General features: G+C 44.1%; 1 protein-coding gene across 5 annotated transcripts in view; it reads left to right on the forward strand.

Annotated features, from left to right (window-relative positions):
- Positions 1 to 22,087, forward strand: part of schlank (ceramide synthase schlank) — a 737,426-nt gene that overhangs the window by 470,984 nt on the left and 244,355 nt on the right. The window lies entirely within an intron of this gene.

A 22,087-nucleotide genomic window follows, 5' to 3' on the forward strand; every position in this document is an offset into this window, starting at 1 on the left:
CTGAAGCAATTTGCCCGTGAAATTTTTGTGCAGTTAAAAGCCCGCCGTTTGGGGCAATTACAACATTAACGAAAACATTTTCTGGTAAACGAATTTACGCTCTAAAATGCCGGGCTAACGCAACTAACACATGAAGAATAGCTACCAACTTCTTCGAGCGCACCCTTTCGACGGATTGTGAGGGATGTCTAAGGAAGCGGTGTGGGTGCAGAATCGCGATTCCGAACGGGAAATTAAATTTTTGCAGCATCACAAAACCGTTCCTTAGGATCACGGAGGTGGAAACACGTACTTTTTTTACAACTCCCAGCGTTTTGTGAGCGGTTTTACCAGTCGACCCCTATTGTAAACTACACATAGCTTCGTTTTATGCCTTACCTTCTATGCGCGCATTAGGCATCCGCCTAACTTCGTCGGTTTCTAGCCATTGCACTGCTTGCAGAAAAATAACCCGCAAGTAACGCCCCTTCCATTCGATCAAGGCCCATGTAGCACATTTCAGCGTGTTCTCATAATAGGCTCGGGCTGTCGGTTTCTCAACATCGGGAAATTCTGTCCTGTAATTTATTATTCTGCTTATTTCTGCAGGCGTCCATCGTTAAGATCATAACGCGACAAACTGAAAAGAAAAGAAAAATTAATTAAAAAAAAGAAAAAAAAATTCAAAATATATTGTGTACAATAACATACCACAACAATAAGATCAGTTTTTGCCTCTGGAGACTGTACGATATCCGTAAAGATGTGCCGGATATTCGCTCAGTACGCCTGGTGAACCATATTCACAACGTGGTAATTTGCAAGCTTTTGGCATTGCACCCATTAAGGGTTTTGTAAACTGCGGCAATGTGCCTTGTATGCGTGACTTAACAATATATTTTAATATATCACTAACAACGGCTATACCCTGATCGCCAAGCAATCGACACATTGCATAACAAAATGTGGCACACCAATGAAGCCTGGATGTTGGCCAAAATGTGTGGAATAAGCGGCATTCCAACGCTTTGAGCCTCGCAAGGAGAAATGTGCCATCTGTGGAGGTTTTTTTTTTGCGTTGTAGTGGCTGCGATGGTGCACATTTACTTTACTGAGCACAAATTTATTGGTTGCTGCATTGCAGCAATAATTAACTAAAAGTCATAATCCTCTACCACAAATACATGGAACGTGATGCGTCCATAAGGCGCTGAGACATTGCGATTTGCCTCTTTAACCATGGCAGCAAAGTTATCTAACGCTAAATGTTTGCTAAGTGACTTGTGCCAGAACACGATTCGCTTCCAAAAGTCTTCCGAGTTCTATGATACCCGTATTTTAACATTGCCTCGAAAGGAAAATCGCTAATTCAACACTTTTTGTGCATATGTGCATTGACGCGGTGATTTATGAGCTTGTTTTAGGTCAATAGAGCGGCCTAATAATTGCACATGCCGTTGCTTTAACAAAGTTTCATAACGACTATTGCGTGGACATGAATTAAAATTAAAACCTAAAACACCACACTCCAAACTCACTTTGTTGTATACGGTGGGCTCGTAGGAAACTTATGTTTACCCTAATTGCCTAATTCGAGTGCCGTCGTGGCACTAACCAAAATATTCCATGCTAAACCGTGAATGTTTCGTACCAAAACCTGCAAAGAAAAAATCCATTAATAAATTTCATCAATGGGCATCGCAAAAGTGTGACAACTGACGGCGCGGCCGACGCCGCAGTTGGAGCACCCCCTTTTGTGATGCCGGTAACCTAGAACACAAAAAAGAAAACGACACATAAAACCATCAGCTCTCCTAGATCTCCATCGCCAGTCACCTGAAAATAAAAGAAAATGCGTTAATAAATATGAAATAACAAAACCATATTTATTGAAATAAAATTATTTCAAAATGTTTTACTACTTACCCTTTCTGTCCAGCAACGCGTACATTTCAAAGGAATTGAAGCAAACCGGTAAAATAAATCTTTCGATTCATTTTTTTTGCTTCATTCTCTATACTGGAATGTTCAACCAACGTAGGTATGTATGTATGATACATACAAGAAAACGAGAAACGGCAGAGTTGCCATGTCAGCGAACTCGACCATCCATTGGTGCGTTTTTGTTTGCGTCTGTATAAGAGTATAGAAAGACAACACAAGGTTAAATCACAAACAGTCATTATAAGGGCTCTGTGAAAAAACAATCCTAGTCCCGAAAGTAAAGAATCCCGGCACGACAAAGTCCCGAAATTGGGAAAAGTCAACTTTTTCTACTGGCTTAGTGTGCTACTGCCCCACTGACCTAGTTTTTTTTCAAGGGCAAGCAAATACATATATGTATATATATATATATATATATATATATATATATATATATATATACGCACGCCGCAAATTCACCATACCAGCTGTCAACTAACCAATAAATACACGACAGGGTTGCATGCAATCTCAGAATGGTACGTGCAGATAGAACGCGTCGTGGAGAACGCATCGCCAATCTGCATGCAAGCACCGGCAGTTGCTACACTTTCGAATTTAATTACGATTTGCGCTATTCGTCATGAGTCATCGCACAAAATTAAATGCATAAGTTCGTCGGCCTCTACGCTCCGCTTAAACTCGCTGTATTCATCTATTTTAACATACGTTTTGTAATAAAACACCCCCGCTTTACCCAACCAACCTCACGGTCACTCGCCCTGGCACCTCAAAAGATGCCACACCTCCTCCAACAAAAAAGGCAGTCGCCCCGAGAGCGACACGATACATTAGACGCTGGAACGGAGACCTCGGCCTCTTCGTCCAGCCAAGAAAAACCTAAACAAAAATAATGCGAATCTGGAACGGAGATTTCGGCCTCTTCGTCCAACCAAACAAAAATAATGCGAATCTGAAACGGAGACCGCGGCCTCTCCGTCCAACAAAAAAAAAATTTTTTTGCCAGTCTGGAACGGAGACCTCGGCCTCTTCGTCCAGCACGATTGACCTTCTACGTCATATCACTTCATGGATTCTATATATATCTAAGAATTATGTATAACCAAAGGCAAGAAATATTCACTTTCCTCCACTTCTAATGTTTATTTTTCATCCTAGCTTAGGTGGCATGCTGCGCAAGTCGGGCAGGACTCCCGGTCACCCGCGACGCTGGCGAAATACGCAATTTAGGTTAAGTTTAGTTTTAATGCAAACGTTTTTCTCGTTGCTTTTCAGCGGTCGGAGATCGGTGGGGGTAAAACGATGTTGCGTATCGTAAGGGGGCCGGCATGTTTAGGCAGGATGCCTAACTTTTCCGTATCTGATTGCGATCCCCCCAATGCAACTCTGCAAATCGATACGCGATACTCGTTTTAATTTATAACCACCCACACCATCACCGCCACATGCATGTGCATGCATGTACATGCACGTGTATGTGTGCTTTTTGTCAGCACTCATGCATATGCATGTCGGGGTTGATGTGTGGGTGCCTTTCCCCTCCAAAACGGAGGATTTTGCGGGTCAACGGTTGTAGCTTTCAATACAACCGGCCTCTTGGATTCTAACAACCACCCAGCTAACATATGCCGCCAGCGATCTCCACTGTTTTTCAACAATATGTTCAGGTAATATTGTACCCAACCAATTTATATAGTTATTCAATAAAACATATATTATAACGAGAAATCTCGTCTTCTCTTATTTCATTCCCGCATACACCCGTTTATTGAGATCGACCCGGTTCGCCCACCTCTCGCAAGGGTCAGACGCACCCCGGCCTAACAGAAAGCAAATGCAAATTTGTTATAATGGCTAAAACAACTTTTAGATAATGAATCTACATAAATACCTCTTATTTTACTTTCTTTTAAGTTTTGATTTCCATCGAAATATCGTTTTAATTATTAATTAGATAAACATTTCATAACATCATTACTTCCTTGTAAAACATCAACTTGTGTAATTTTTATGTTTACAAAATCACATATATATAAAATTAATAAAAAATAATATGAAATTACTAAGGCTTACATTTTCTAACTGTACCATTGCACGGTGGCTTAAATGACCATGTTCTGCGGCCAATAATAAATTTTTTTAGTTTCGAATTTTTGGAAAATTATGTTTTCTCTGAATAGGGAATAAACCTTATGTTGCGAATACATACTTTTTTTGCTCTCTGGCAACTCTAGTACAAGGGTAACCAGCTGAAGTTAACCGTTATTTGGACGTCAATTTTCTGATTTTATTGTGCGATAATTGGTTAAGCTTAAAATTGTGCGAAAGGAAAAGTTTTACAGATAAATCTGTTTTTTAAAATGGAAAATAATCGTGAAGGTGTGTATAACAATGTGTATAAGTGCAAAAACAATACAAGCAACATATATTTAAAATTTCGCAGTAGTTATATGCTAGTTAAACTTATGTGGGTTTAAAAATGTTGCTCGGGTTTCTTAAAGTAGAAATTGTGGGTCCGACTGGGTCCGATATGAAAATTATTTGAGAGAAAAGTTTGTTGTTTTTCCTTTAATTTGGTGTATACATCTTTTGCAAGAGTTTGATAATCGCTGCCTTATCAAACATTTTCGAGCATATAAAGATCAAAAACGGAGATATGTTTAATGTGTGGGTGGAAAATAATTAGTAACAAAATGCTGTTTTCGATTGGATTATGCGAAAATTTAATAGTCGACTTAACGAGGACGAGGTGAAACAAATAAATTTAAATATTAAGAGTTTCTGCTCACATGCAACCCAAAAATGGAAGAAAATGGATGAAGTTTACAAAATATGATAACGTACGAAAGTCATTGGCTAGGAATGGATATTGTTTTTGCATTGTCTAATTTTTCGGATAAAGGTCGACCTACAGTGAGTTATTCTGAAGGAAGTGAGCGGCAAAATCGGAGATAAGCATCAGAATTTTGCTCTCAGCAATCAGGTAACACATCTCTTCTGTTACATGCGGCATCAATTTCTACACGTGCATCGAAGGACTTAAAATATGTTTTGACTGAGGCAGTTAAATCTCCGACGCGACCAAAAAAAATTAAAAAACGAATTGCTTCGAATAATGAAATTTGCCTCTCTCACCTGAAGAAAATGACTTGACAAAGCAACAGTACAATAACACACGAGAACTAAACAAACCCCGAAATTTTGATATTTACTTATTATAAAGTTACTGAGTGTAAGCTACTGTGTCGGCCTGAAGGTATAATATATATTGAAACAATGGTGATGGTGCCTTTGCAAAATTCTGTAGAGCATACAGCAAAAAGAATAGTATATCTGCAAAAAGACATGCTGATGCAACTACCAAACATAAAAGATGCTACGTTGATCCTAAGCAACGGGTTTGATGGTTCAACTGGGCAGTCATTATTTAAACAAAAATTTCAGGAAGGCATTCCAGAGTCTTATGATCAATCACTGTTTGTCACTTCAGTCATGCCGTTGAAGTTGATAATACTGCCAAATACAGTTATTTGGTTGAATCGGACCCCTCAGTCGATATGATTTTGCAGACCCAAAAAAAATGAGTTTGTTAAGGAAAGTAGAGAGCTCATTTTAGCTGAGAAAGCTCATTTAGACGAGGAAATATCTTTATTAACTCCTTTTCAATGGACACTAGAAGGTGAAAGAAAAATTAATGTGAATTTTGAGCTTCATCTAACACTTATTAATGGCAAAGTATTAAACGTGTTAACAAATACAAAATCTTCCCAGTCGTGTCCAATTTATAGTGCGAATCCAAAACAATTCATGTCTGTTAAAGACATTGATTCGGCCATATTTCAGCCAAAAGAAACTTCTCTGAAGTATGGTATAAGTCTCGTGCATGCATGGATTAGGTACCTGGAATTTATTTTACATCTTTCCTACCGTATGGACTGAAAAAAATGGCAGATAAGAAGTCAAGAGGATAAAGAAGTGTTAAAGCAAAAGAAATCTGAAATACAACAAAAGTTCTGGAAACACATGGGCTTACGCGTCGATAAGCCGAAAGCGAACGGTAGCGGAAACACCAATGATGGCAACTCGGCAGTCGAGCAATCTCTTATCCAGAAATACTTGCATCGATTACTTCTATCGGCAAAGCGTTTTTGAAAAGCTTTAAAATTATTTTAATTTTTTCAAATTTTTTTTTTGCTTTTGTAAGAGAACATTCGAAAATTGTATGGAAAAATACGACTGGTATCCTATGCCAGCCACGTTACACAAAATTTTGGTTCACTCCGCTCAAATTATGCAATCATCTAGTGTACCACTAGGCTGTCTAGGAGAGAATGCTTCAGAAAGCCGCAACAAATGCTATAAAAGAGATCGCATGTCGCATGGCAGAAAAAATAGCAGGGAGAATAATATAAAAGATGTCTTTGATAGAGCTATGGATTCATCTGATCCCCTTTTATGTAGTATGCACTTGTCAAAGAGGATTTATTCAACAAAAAAACAAACATTTCCACCTGAAGTAGTTGCACTTTTGAAACCTCCTCCTAATGAGTTTGACGATGATAAGCCTACAACATCACGTCAGGCATTAGAAGAATTAGATGAAATATGTTCCGATGATAATGAAAATATGGTCGATAATACTTGCTTCTCGATTGAACTAGAGGAAGAAGAAGTATCGTGGGATTAGATCAAGGTGAGACTCTACCTGACACACAAAAAACAACAATTTGCTATGCTTTTAGTACTCACTTCAGAAATGGAGCAACAAAAATAAACTCGACTAATACTTTTAAATATAATATCAATCTTTTTGAATAAATTGTTTTTAATTAGCCTTAAGTGTTTCATTTTATTTTACGTACAACTTAATTAGCGATATCTCGAAAAATAACAGATTCATGGAAAGATTTTAAGAAGAAATATGTAGGTAAAAAAAGTTCTTAAATAATATACCTACTCGTAAGTAAGATTTAAAAAAAGGCGTGTCAGTGATCAAATCCCACCCATTTTTTTGTCAGAGTTTTAGGGGGGTGCCAGATTTTTGTGTGCAAACTTTCAAGCTTCTATCTCCTTTGGTCGCAAAACATGGTGATTTAAGCCATAGTGCGTTGAGCATGTACATTAGATTGGAACGAAAACTCACTTTTCTCTAATTTCCGTTGTTAATACTAAAAATATGACTCACTATTACATAAGATTTTATGGAAAATATCCTAGACGTAATCATAAGGAAATAAAAAGAAGTTTTAATCTAATGTAGATGAACATATGTTAATATATTTATCTGGGATATTACAACCTTTGTTTAGACAACTAATCATGATGATGAATGACAACTTAGATGATCGCTACAGTTGGAAGTGAAGCTATCAACCATCAACCTAAGTAGTATTACTCATACATATTGTTTGCGCATATTGTTTTGTCATAAAACAATACGCACTCCCCAGGTATTCATCGGAAACACTTATAGACACGATAATTTCTAGGTGGGTATGTACATACATAGGTACCCATATGCCTAGATAAGCGCTCGCCATATGCCGGTACAACCTCCAATGTACTTGTATGTACAAAACAATCAGTGCATAGCCATAACGTAATCCAAAATAGTGGATATATTAATTTTGTATACAAAACAAAATTGGCTTGACTTAAGGATGAACCATAGAAGATCGTTATAATTTTATATAATGAGTGTAGCAAATTATCACGTGTATATACCTACCGGAGAATATGTTTAGATCAACGCTCATATACCATTCGCCCTATATGTTGCATTTATATATTTGCCTCGATAAGCGGTTACGATTTAATATTGCATCCTACAATGTACTTGCATGTAGAAATTATTCCGTGCGTGTAACAAACGAGAATTTTTCTTTCAACAAAGCAGAAAAATAATAAAAAAAAAATAAAAAAAAAAAAAACAAAAAAAAAAAAAACCAAAAATAATCGAAAAAATCAAAAATATTCAAAAGTAATCAAAAAAGGCGTTTTTGATTACTTTTGATTTTTTTTGATTTTTTTCAATAATCGAAAAAAATCATGATTTTTTTTTTTGATTTTTTTTTAATGATAAAAAATTAGTAATTGCTGTTTACGGAAAACAATTGAAATAATCATTGGCCATTAAAGTAGGCATCTAATTAATTGATTAATAATGCTAATTCAAATTTAACGGTCTGTATATGAGTAACTCTTATGTTTATGTTACGTATACGCACTGTTAGCGGTACTGTGTCAGACCTACCCGATATGACAGCCCCTTCATTTGATACCCATATCGTGAACACCCTTCCACTGGTAGCCCTAGTCAATATTAAGGTCAATATCCCGGAAACGGATTGTGAGATGTCATCCACCTAATAAAGTTCAATTAACTTACTGGGCAGGTAAACAATTCCTCACTTTAAAGCCAACTTTAACGATTTTCGTTTTCTCACGTGCCCTGTAAAATGAAGCTTGCATTTGATTTATATTTGGCAACGTTGCATTAAAACTGTAATATGTCCACATTAACACCCCTATTCTGTGCACTTGAAAAATTCACCATCTTGCTTATTTATCAAGTTCGACAATTTATCAATAGAAAATAGAGATCGCTCCAGGTACTTAAAATCTTTAAGAGATGCAAGTGATCTATTTTCTTTGAGTGAAAATGTGTTTGTGCAAAGTTTTCGTTTGACCCGTACACTGTGCCGTCGCCTTATTGATGACTTGGAACCGCACGATGACCAACAGACGTCTTTGCGCGCAACTATCCGGATTCTGGCCGTATTAAACATTTTTGCCAATGGATCCTAACAGAAAGGCGTGGGCAACAATTACATCTTGCCAATGAGCCAATCGTCCTTTCCACGGAGTTTGAAGACTGTGCCAAACCTTATTGTGAGGGTTAAGGGGAGAGAAATCGGATTCCCGCGCACAGTGGAAGAAGAGAACATTGCTAAAACATCAATATATTTTTAAAATATTTATTTGAGGAAATTAAAATAATTGATGTCTTTTTATTTTAATAAATCTAACAAGAATAATTTTATTTTCAATCATCCAAATTTTATGTATCATATCCCGGACGAATCCCGAAAACCATCTAGAAATGATGCCGGAAAATACCCCAAATGATCCCTAAATAGTTCCGAAAATGTCCCGAAATGACCCCGACGGGATCCCGGACAGATCTCACCATCCAGAAATGATGCCGGAACGAACCCCAAATGATCCCAAAAAAGTGCAGAAATGACCCCGACGGGATCCCGGACGGATACCGGGAACCATTAAGATATGATGCCGAAAAGGTCCTCAAATTATCCCCTAATAGTTCCGAAATGACCCTGACGGGATCCCGGACGTATCCCGAAAACCATCCAGAAATGATGCCGGAAGGGACCCAAATGATCCCGAAAAGGTCCTGAAATGACCCCGACAGGATCCCGGACGGATCCCGAAAACCATCCAGAAATGAGGCCGGAAGGGACCCCAAATGATCCCCTAATAGTCTCCAAATGACCCTGACGGGATCCCCGACGGATCCCGGAAACTATCCATAAATGATGCCGGTAGGTATCCCAAAATGATCCCGAAATAGTCCCGAAAGGACCCCGTCGGGATCCCGGAAACTATCAAGAAATGATGCCGGAAAGGTTCCCACATTATCTCCAAATAGTCTAGAAATGACCCTGACGGGATCCCGGACGGAACCCTAAAACCATCCAGAAATGATAGCGAAAGGGTCCCCAAATGATCCCCTATTAGTCGCGAAAAAGTCCCGAAATAACCTAGACGGGATCCCGGACGGATGCCGAAAACCATCTGGAAATGATGCCGGAAGGTACCCCAAATGATCCCGAAAAAGTCCTGAAATTACCCCGACGGGATCCCGGACGAATCCCGAAAATCATCCAGAAATGATGCCGGAAGGGACCCCAAATGATCCCGAAAAAGTCCGGAAATGACCCCGGCGGGATCCGAAGGAATACCGAAAACCATCCAGAAATGATGCCGGAAAGGTCCTCAAATGATCACGAAATAGTCCCGAAATGACCCAGACGGGATCCCGTAAGCATACCGAGAACCATCCAGAAATGATGCCGGAAAGGTCCTCAAATGATCCCCTAATAGTCCCGAAATGACCCTGCCGGGATCCCGGACGGATCCCGAAAACCATCCAGAAATGATGCCGAAAGGTTCCCCAAATGATCCCGTATTAGTCGAGGAAAAGTCCGGAAATGACCCCGGACGAATCCCGAAAACCATCCAGAAATGATTCCGGAATGATCCCGAAAAAGTTCGGAAATGACCCCGGCGGGATCCGAAGGGATACCGAAAACCATCCAGAATGATGCCGGAAAGGTCCTCAAATGATCACGAAATAGTCCCGTAATGACCCAGACGGGATCCCGGACGCATCCCGAAAACCATATAGAAATGATGCCGGAAGGCACCCAAATGATCCCGAAAAAGTCCTGAAATGACCCCGACGGGATCCCGGACGAATCCCGAAAACCATCCAGAAATGATGCCGGAAGGGACCGCAAATGATCCCGAAAAAGTCCGGAAATGACCCCGGCGGGATCCGAAGGGATACCGAAAACCATCCAGAAATGATGCCGGAAAGGTCCTCAAATGATCACGAAATAGTCCCGAAATGACGCAGACGGGATCCCGGACGGATCCCGAAGACCATCCAGAAATGATGCCGGAAGGGACCCCAAATGATCCCGAAAAAGTACCGAAATGACACCGACGGGATCCCGGAAGGATACCGAGAACCATCCAGAAATGATGCCGGAAAGGTCCTCAAATGATCCCCTAATAGTCCCGAAATGACCCTGACGGGATCCCGGACGGATCCCGAAAATCATCCAGAAATGATGCCGAAAGGTTCCCCAAATGATCCCGTATTAGTCGAGAAAAAGTCCCGAAATGACCCCAGACAGATCCCAAAAACCATCCTGAAATGATGCGGAAGATACCCAAAAAGATCCCGAAATAGCCCCGAACTGGCCCCGACGGGATCCCGAAAACCATCCAGAAATGATAACGGAAGGGAGCCAAAATGACCTCGAAAAAGTCCCGTAATGGTCCCGGAAGCCATCAAGAATTTATCTCTCAAACGATCCCGAAAATACCCCGACACCGAAATGATACCGAAAATGTCCCAAAATAACCCCGACGGGATCCCGGACGGATCACGAAAATCATCCAGAAATGATCCCGGAAGGGTCCCGAACTGACCCCAAAATAATCCCGAAAAGGTCCCATAATGACCCTGGTGGGATGCCGGAGGGAGCCCGGAAACTATCCAGAAATTATCCCGCAAAAGTCCCGAAATTACCCTGATGGGATTCCCGGACAAATACCGAAAATCATCCAGAAATGATCCCGGAAGGGTACCGAACTGACCCCAAAATAGTCCCGAAAATGTCCCAAAATATACCAGGCGGATCGCAAAAACTATTCAGAAATTATCCGGGAAGGGTTCCAAAGTGATCCCGAAATAGTCCCGAAATTACCTCGACGGGATCACAGACGAATACCGAAAACCATCCAGAAATGATCCCGGTAGAGTCCCAAAATTATTCCGATATAGTCCCGAAATTACCCCGACGTTATCCCGGACAGATCCCGAAAACCATCCAGAAGAAAATCTCTGCCGGTGTAGGTAAACTTTGGTCCACTGTAAAGTCCCTATCGAATCCGTCCAGGCACAATGACAAAGTTTCCATCCCCTTTGGCGACAAAGTGCTGTCGGATGCGAAAAAATGCGCGAGCGCTTTCTGCCGACAATATATAATACATTATACGATCGAAAAAAATAGACGGAGGGCCAACAGACACGCACATAAACATAAGTTCAGCTCGTCACCAATTACCATCACCGTCAAAGAGGTTGAGAATGCCATCGGTCATGCTAAACCATCCAAAGCAGTGGGCCCAGACGGCATAGCCATGCCGATGCTTAAAAGCCTAGGGAAAGAGGCTAACATAGGAGAGTCATATCGCCCGATATCTCTCCTATCGCCAGTAGCCAAGACGCTTGAAGCCATTTTGTTCCCCTACTTCAAAGCAAATTTGCAGCTAGCATGCGTTCAGCATGGCTTCAGACACTCCATAGCACCACCACCGCGCTAAATGCCATTAGCACCCAGATAAATTGCGGTTTAAATCAAAACCCCCACCATAGAACAGTACTCGTAGCGCTAGACCTATCCAAAGCTTTTGATACGGTCAACCATGGCACGTGACTGCAAGACCTTGAAGGGTCTACCCTCCCCCATGTCTTAAAAGGTGGACCGCAAATTATCTGGGTGGTCGGCAGGCATCGGTGCAATTTAGAAATGAAACATCAAAACCAAGAAGAATTAAACAGGTGGTGCCACAGGGTGGTGTCCTATCCCCACTTTTGTTTAATTTCTACATATCTAAGCTACCTTCGCCACCAGAAGGAGTTACTGTCGTTTCCTACGCCGATGACTGCACAATAATGGCCACAGGTCCAGGCCCAGGGATCGATGAGCTTTGCAATAGAATAAACGGCTACCTCCCTGATCTCTCCAGTTTTTTCGCCTCGCGAAACCTGGCTTTATCACCGACTAAATCTTCCGCGACCTTATTCACAACATGGACGTCCCAAATGTCGACCATTTTGAACATCCACGTCGATGGCACTACGCTACCGACTGTCCTACATCCCAAAATCTTTGGTGTGACGTTTGATCAGGATCTATATATATCTATATCTATATCGGATTCCCGCGCACAGTGGAAGAAGAGAACATTGCTAAAACATCAATATATTTTTAAAATATTTATTTGAGGAAATTAAAATAATTGATGTCTTTTTATTTTAATAAAGCTAACAAGAATAATTTTATTTTCAATCATCCAAATTTTATGTATCATATCCCGGACGAATCCCGAAAACCATCTAGAAATGATGCCGGAAAATACCCCAAATGATCCCTAAATAGTTCCGAAATGACCCCGACGGGATCCCGGACAGATCTCACCATCCAGAAATGATGCCGGAACGAACCCCAAATGATCCCAAAAAAGTGCAGAAATGACCCCGACGGGATCCCGGACGGATACCGGGAACCATCAAGATATGATGCCGAAAAGGTCCTCAAATTATCCCCTAATAGTTCCGAAATGACCCTGACGGGATCCCGGACGTATCCCGAAAACCATCCAGAAATGATGCGGGAAGGGACCCAAATGATCCCGAAATGGTCCTGAAATGACCCCGACAGGATCCCGGACGGATCCCGAAAACCATCCAGAAATGAGGCCGGATGGGACCCCAAATGATCCCCTAATAGTCTCCAAATGACCCTGACGGGATCCCCGACGGATCCCGGAAACTATCCATAAATGATGCCGGTAGGTATCCCAAAATGATCCCGAAATAGTCCCGAAAGGACCCCGTCGGGATCCCGGAAACTATCAAGAAATGATGCCGGAAAGGTTCCCACATTATCTCCAAATAGTCTAGAAATGACCCTGACGGGATCCCGGACGGAACCCTAAAACCATCCAGAAATGATAGCGAAAGGGTCCCCAAATGATCCCCTATTAGTCGCGAAAAAGTCCCGAAATGACCTAGACGGGATCCCGGACGGATGCCGAAAACCATCTGGAAATGATGCCGGAAGGTACCCAAAATGATCCGGAAAAAGTCCTGAAATTACCCCGACGGGATCCCGGACGAATCCCGAAAATCATCCAGAAATGATGCCGGAGGGACCCCAAATGATCCCGAAAAAGTCCGGAAATGACCCCGGCGGGATCCGAAGGAATACCGAAAACCATCCAGAAATGATGCCGGAAAGGTCCTCAAATGATCACGAAATAGTCCCGAAATGACCCAGACGGGATCCCGTAAGCATACCGAGAACCATTCAGAAATGATGCCGGAAAGGTCCTCAAATGATCCTCTAACAGTCCCGAAATGACCCTGCCGGGATCCCGGACGAATCCCGAAAACCATCCAGAAATGATGCCGAAAGGTTTCCCAAATGATCCCGTATTAGTCGAGGAAAAGTCCGGAAATGACCCCGGACGGGATCCCGGACGAATCCCGAAAACCATCCAGAAATGATTCCGGAATGATCCCGAAAAAGTCCGGAAATGACCCCGGCGGGATCCGAAGGGATACCGAAAACCATCCAGAAATGATGCCGGAAAGGTCCTCAAATGATCACGAAATAGTCCCGTAATGACCCAGACGGGATCCCCGACGCATCCCGAAAACCATATAGAAATGATGCCGGAAGGCACCCAAATGATCCCGAAAAAGTCCTGAAATGACCCCGACAGGATCCCGGACGAATCCCGAAAACCATCCAGAAATGATGCCGGAAGGGACCGCAAATGATCCCGAAAAAGTCCGGAAATGACCCCGGCGGGATCCGAAGGGATACCGAAAACCATCCAGAAATGATGCCGGAAAGGTCCTCAAATGATCACGAAATAGTCCCGAAATGACGCAGACGGGATCCCGGACGCATCCCGAAAACCATCTAGAAATGATGCCGGAAGGCACCCAAATGATCCCGAAAAAGTCCTGAAATGACCCCGACAGGATCCCGGACGAATCCCGAAAACCATCCAGAAATGATGCCGAAAGGTTTCCCAAATGATCCCGTATTAGTCGTGGAAAAGTCCGGAAATGACCCCGGACGGGATCCCGGACGAATCCCGAAAACCATCCAGAAATGATTCCGGAATGATCCCGAAAAAGTCCGGAAATGACCCCGGCGGGATCCGAAGGGATACCGAAAACCATCCAGAAATGATGCCGGAAAGGTCCTCAAATGATCACGAAATAGTCCCGAAATGACGCAGACGGGATCCCGGACGCATCCCGAAAACCATCTAGAAATGATGCCGGAAGGCACCCAAATGATCCCGAAAAAGTCCTGAAATGACCCCGACAGGATCCCGGACGAATCCCGAAAACCATCCAGAAATGATGCCGGAAGGGACCGCAAATGATCCCGAAAAAGTCCGGAAATGACCCCGGCGGGATCCGAAGGGATACCGAAAACCATCCAGAAATGATGCCGGAAAGGTCCTCAAATGATCACGAAATAGTCCCGTAATGACCCAGACGGGATCCCCGACGCATCCCGAAAACCATACAGAAATGATGCCGGAAGGCACCCAAATGATCCCGAAAAAGTCCTGAAATGACCCCGACAGGATCCCGGACGAATCCCGAAAACCATCCAGAAATGATGCCGGAAGGGACCCCAAATGATCCCGAAAAAGTACCGAAATGACACCGACGGGATCCCGGAAGGATACCGAGAACCATCCAGAAATGATGCCGGAAAGGTCCTCAAATGATCCCCTAATAGTCCCGAAATGACCCTGACGGGATCCCGGACGGATCCCGAAAATCATCCAGAAATGATGCCGAAAGGTTCCCCAAATGATCCCGTATTAGTCGAGAAAAAGTCCCGAAATGACCCCAGACAGATCCCGAAAACCATCCTGAAATGATGTGGAAGATACCCAAAAAGATCCCGAAATAGCCCCGAACTGGCCCCGACGGGATCCCGAAAACCATCCAGAAATGATAACGGAAGGGAGCCAAAATGACCTCGAAAAAGTCCCGTAATGATCCCGGAAGCCATCAAGAATTTATCTCTCAAACGATCCCGAAAATACCCCGACACCGAAATGATACCGAAAATGTCCCAAAATAACCCCGACGGGATCCCGGACGGATCACGAAAATCATCCAGAAATGATCCCGGAAGGGTCCCGAACTGACCCCAAAATAATCCCGAAAAGGTCCCATAATGACCCTGGTGGGATGCCGGAGGGAGCCCGGAAACTATCCAGAAATTATCCCGCAAAAGTCCCGAAATTACCCTGATGGGATTCCCGGACAAATACCGAAAATCATCCAGAAATGATCCCGGAAGGGTACCGAACTGACCCCAAAATAGTCCCGAAAATGTCCCAAAATATACCAGGCGGATCGCAAAAACTATTCAGAAATTATCCGGGAAGGGTTCCAAAGTGATCCCGAAATAGTCCCGAAATTACCTCGACGGGATCACAGACGAATACCGAAAACCATCCAGAAATGATCCCGGTAGAGTCCCAAAATTATTCCGATATAGTCCCGAAATTACCCCGACGTTATCCCGGACAGATCCCGAAAACCATCCAGAAGAAAATCTCTGCCGGTGTAGGTAAACTTTGGTCCACTGTAAAGTCCCTATCGAATCCGTCCAGGCACAATGACAAAGTTTCCATCCCCTTTGGCGACAAAGTGCTGTCGGATGCGAAAAAATGCGCGAGCGCTTTCTGCCGACAATATATAATACATTATACGATCGAAAAAAATAGACGGAGGGCCAACAGACACGCACATAAACATAAGTTCAGCTCGTCACCAATTACCATCACCGTCAAAGAGGTTGAGAATGCCATCGGTCATGCTAAACCATCCAAAGCAGTGGGCCCAGACGGCATAGCCATGCCGATGCTTAAAAGCCTAGGGAAAGAGGCTAACATAGGAGAGTCATATCGCCCGATATCTCTCCTATCGCCAGTAGCCAAGACGCGTGAAGCCATTTTGTTCCCCTACTTCAAAGCAAATTTGCAGCTAGCATGCGTTCAGCATGGCTTCAGACACTCCATAGCACCACCACCGCGCTAAATGCCATTAGCACCCAGATAAATTGCGGTTTAAATCAAAATCCCCACCATAGAACAGTACTCGTAGCGCTAGACCTATCCAAAGCTTTTGATACGGTCAACCATGGCACGTGACTGCAAGACCTTGAAGGGTCTACCCTCCCCCATGTCTTAAAAGGTGGACCGCAAATTATCTGGGTGGTCGGCAGGCATCGGTGCAATTTAGAAATGAAACATCAAAACCAAGAAGAATTAAACAGGTGGTGCCACAGGGTGGTGTCCTATCCCCACTTTTGTTTAATTTCTACATATCTAAGCTACATTCGCCACCAGAAGGAGTTACTGTCGTTTCCTACGCCGATGACTGCACAATAATGGCCACAGGTCCAGGCCCAGGGATCGATGAGCTTTGCAATAGAATAAACGGCTACCTCCCTGATCTCTCCAGTTTTTTCGCCTCGCGAAACCTGGCTTTATCACCGACTAAATCTTCCGCGACCTTATTCACAACATGGACGTCCCAAATGTCGACCATTTTGAACATCCACGTCGATGGCACTACGCTACCGACTGTCCTACATCCCAAAATCTTTGGTGTGACGTCAGGATCTATATATATCTATATCTATATCGGATTCCCGCGCACAGTGGAAGAAGAGAACATTGCTAAAACATCAATATATTTTTAAAATATTTATTTGAGGAAATTAAAATAATTGATGTCTTTTTATTTTAATAAAGCTAACAAGAATAATTTTATTTTCAATCATCCAAATTTTATGTATCATATCCCGGACGAATCCCGAAAACCATCTAGAAATGATGCCGGAAAATACCCCAAATGATCCCTAAATAGTTCCGAAAATGTCCCGAAATGACCCCGACGGGATCCCGGACAGATCTCACCATCCAGAAATGATGCCGGAACGAACCCCAAATGATCCCAAAAAAGTGCAGAAATGACCCCGACGGGATCCCGGACGGATACCGGGAACCATCAAGATATGATGCCGAAAAGGTCCTCAAATTATCCCCTAATAGTTCCGAAATGACCCTGACGGGATCCCGGACGTATCCCGAAAACCATCCAGAAATGATGCCGGAAGGGACCCAAATGATCCCGAAATGGTCCTGAAATGACCCCGACAGGATCCCGGACGGATCCCGAAAACCATCCAGAAATGAGGCCGGATGGGACCCCAAATGATCCCCTAATAGTCTCCAAATGACCCTGACGGGATCCCCGACGGATCCCGGAAACTATCCATAAATGATGCCGGTAGGTATCCCAAAATGATCCCGAAATAGTCCCGAAAGGACCCCGTCGGGATCCCGGAAACTATCAAGAAATGATGCCGGAAAGGTTCCCACATTATCTCCAAATAGTCTAGAAATGACCCTGACGGGATCCCGGACGGAACCCTAAAACCATCCAGAAATGATAGCGAAAGGGTCCCCAAATGATCCCCTATTAGTCGCGAAAAAGTCCCGAAATGACCTAGACGGGATCCCGGACGGATGCCGAAAACCATCTGGAAATGATGCCGGAAGGTACCCAAAATGATCCGGAAAAAGTCCTGAAATTACCCCGACGGGATCCCGGACGAATCCCGAAAATCATCCAGAAATGATGCCGGAAGGGACCCCAAATGATCCCGAAAAAGTCCGGAAATGACCCCGGCGGGATCCGAAGGAATACCGAAAACCATCCAGAAATGATGCCGGAAAGGTCCTCAAATGATCACGAAATAGTCCCGAAATGACCCAGACGGGATCCCGTAAGCATACCGAGAACCATTCAGAAATGATGCCGGAAAGGTCCTCAAATGATCCTCTAACAGTCCCGAAATGACCCTGCCGGGATCCCGGACGGATCCCGAAAACCATCCAGAAATGATGCCGAAAGGTTTCCCAAATGATCCCGTATTAGTCGAGGAAAAGTCCGGAAATGACCCCGGACGAATCCCGAAAACCATCCAGAAATGATTCCGGAATGATCCCGAAAAAGTCCGGAAATGACCCCGGCGGGATCCGAAGGGATACCGAAAACCATCCAGAAATGATGCCGGAAAGGTCCTCAAATGATCACGAAATAGTCCCGTAATGACCCAGACGGGATCCCGGAAGCATCCCGAAAACCATATAGAAATGATGCCGGAAGGCACCCAAATGATCCCGAAAAAGTCCTGAAATGACCCCGACAGGATCCCGGACGAATCCCGAAAACCATCCAGAAATGATGCCGGAAGGGACCGCAAATGATCCCGAAAAAGTCCGGAAATGACCCCGGCGGGATCCGAAGGGATACCGAAAACCATCCAGAAATGATGCCGGAAAGGTCCTCAAATGATCACGAAATAGTCCCGAAATGACGCAGACGGGATCCCGAACGCATCCCGAAAACCATCTAGAAATGATGCCGGAAGGCACCCAAATGATCCCAAAAAAGTCCTGAAATGACCCCGACGGGATGCCGGACGAATCCCGAAAACCATCCAGAAATGATGCCGGAAGGAACACAAATGATCCCGAAAAAATTCCGAAATGCCCCGGCGGGTTACCGAAAACCATCCAGAAATGATGCCGAAAAGTTACTCAAATGATTACGTGACCCTGACGGGATCCCGGGCGGATTCCGAAATCATCCAGAAATGATGCCGGAACGGACCCCAAATGATCCCGAAATGGCCCCGACGGGATCCCGGACGGATCCCGAAGACCATCCAGAAATGATGCCGGAAGGAACCCCAAATGATCCCGAAAAAGTTCGGAAATTACCCCGACGGGATCACGGACGGATCCCGAAAACTATCCAGAAATGATGCCGGAAGGGACCCCAAATGATCCCGAAAAAGTACCGAAATGACACCGACGGGATCCCGGAAGGATACCGAGAACCATCCAGAAATGATGCCGGAAAGGTCCTCAAATGATCCCCTAATAGTCCCGAAATGACCCTGACGGGATCCCGGACGGATCCCGAAAATCATCCAGAAATGATGCCGAAAGGTTCCCCAAATGATCCCGTATTAGTCGAGAAAAAGTCCCGAAATGACCCCAGACGGATCCCGAAAACCATCCTGAAATGATGCGGAAGATACCCCAAAAGATCCCGAAATAGCCCCGAACTGGCCCCGACGGGATCCCGAAAGCCATCCAGAAATGATAACGGAAGGGAGCCAAAATGACCTCGAAAAAGCCCCGTAATGATCCCGGAAGCCATCAAGAATTTATCTCTCAAACGATCCCGAAAATACCCCGACGGGATGCCGTACGGATACCGAAACCCATCCAGAAATGATGCCGGAAGGGTCTCCAAATGATCGCGAAATAGTACCGAAATGATACCGAAAATGTCCCAAAATAACCCCGACGGGATCCCGGACGGATCACGAAAATCATCCAGAAATGATCCCGGAAGGGTCCCGAACTGACCCCAAAATAATCCCGAAAAGGTCCCATAATGACCCTGGTGGGATGCCGGAGGGAGCCCGGAAACTATCCAGAAATTATCCCGCAAAAGTCCCGAAATTACCCTGATGGGATTCCCGGACAAATCCCGAAAATCATCCAGAAATGATACGGGAAGGGTACCGAACTGACCCCAAAATAGTCCCGAAAATGTCCCAAAATATACCAGGCGGATCCCAAAAACTATTCAGAAATGATCCGGGAAGGGTTCCAAAGTGATCCCGAAATAGTCCCGAAATTACCTCGACGGGATCACAGACGAATACCGAAAACCATCCAGAAATGATCCCGGTAGAGTCCCAAAATTATTCCGATATAGTCCCGAAATTACCCCGACGTTATCCCGGACAGATCCCGAAAACCATCCAGAAGAAAATCTCTGCCGGTGTAGGTAAACTTTGGTCCACTGTAAAGTCCCTATCGAATCCGTCCAGGCACAATGACAAAGTTTCCATCCCCTTTGGCGACAAAGTGCTGTCGGATGCGAAAAAATGCGCGAGCGCTTTCAGCCGACTATATATAATGCATTATACGATCGAAAAAAATAGACGGAGGGCCAACAGACACGCACATAAACATAAGTTCAGCTCGTCACCAATTACCATCACCGTCAAAGAGGTTGAGAATGCCATCGGTCATGCTAAACCATCCAAAGCAGTGGACCCAGACGGCATAGCCATGCCGATGCTTAAAAGCCTAGGGAAAGAGGCTAACATAGGAGAGTCATATCGCCCGATATCTCTCCTATCGCCAGTAGCCAAGACGCTTGAAGCCATTTTGTTCCCCTACTTCAAAGCAAATTTGCAGCTAGCATGCGTTCAGCATGGCTTCAGACACTCCATAGCACCACCACCGCGCTAAATGCCATTAGCACCCAGATAAATTGCGGTTTAAATCAAAACCCCCACTATAGAACAGTACTCGTAGCGCTAGACCTATCAAAAGCTTTTGATACGGTCAACCATGGCACGTGACTGCAAGACCTGGAAGGGTCTACCCTTCCCCCATGTCTTAAAAGGTGGACCGCAAATTATCTGGGTGGTCGGCAGGCATCGGTGCAATTTAGAAATGAAACATCAAAACCAAGAAGAATTAAACAGGTGGTGCCACAGGGTGGTGTCCTATCCCCACTTTTGTTTAATTTCTACATATCTAAGCTACCTTCGCCACCAAAAGGAGTTACTATCGTTTCCTACGCCGATGACTGCACAATAATGGCCACAGGTCCAGGCCCAGGGATCGATGAGCTTTGCAATAGAATAAACGGCTACCTCCCTGATCTCTCCAGTTTTTTCGCCTCGCGAAACCTGGCTTTATCACCGACTAAATCTTCCGCGACCTTATTCACAACATGGACGTCCCAAATGTCGACCATTTTGAACATCCACGTCGATGGCACTACGCTACCGACTGTCCTACATCCCAAAATCTTGGGTGTGACGTTTGATCAGGATCTATATTTTGGTGAGCACGCAGCCGCAATTGTTCCGAAAATACAGAGCCGTAATAAAATCCTCAAATCCCATGCTGCAAGTAGTTGGGGAAAAGACAAAGAAACGCTCATTACCACATACATAGCATTTGGCCAGCCGTTTGCGTGCTACGCGTCCCCTATATGGTCGCCAAGCCTAAAAACTACCCACTGGAAGAAGCTAGAGGCCTTCCAAAATTCTGCGCTCAGAACCGCCACGAGCTGTTTTCTTATGTCCCTAGAACACTATCTACATAATGAGGCGAGAAAACTCCCCACCAGGGAGAGAAATGAGATGCTAACCAAACAGTTCCTGTTGAATACCCAGAAACCTGGGCATCACAACAGACATCTGATTGATGAGCCAACAACGCCTAGGGACTTAAGGAGTAAGCATTTTGAGGAAATACGGCACCTGAGAACTCAGCCGTATGAAGCATAAAAACACAAGCAGGTCCTTGGTGAACTCCACAAACAGGCGTCGGACTTTTATGCCGGGAATTGCCCGGTGAATCCAGTACTCAGGGAAAAATACCCAAAACTTGCGGAAGAGGAACGCAT

The sequence above is a fragment of the Eurosta solidaginis genome, chromosome 4 (genome assembly GCF_040869045.1).
Source record: "Eurosta solidaginis isolate ZX-2024a chromosome 4, ASM4086904v1, whole genome shotgun sequence".
Taxonomy (NCBI): domain Eukaryota; kingdom Metazoa; phylum Arthropoda; class Insecta; order Diptera; family Tephritidae; genus Eurosta; species Eurosta solidaginis.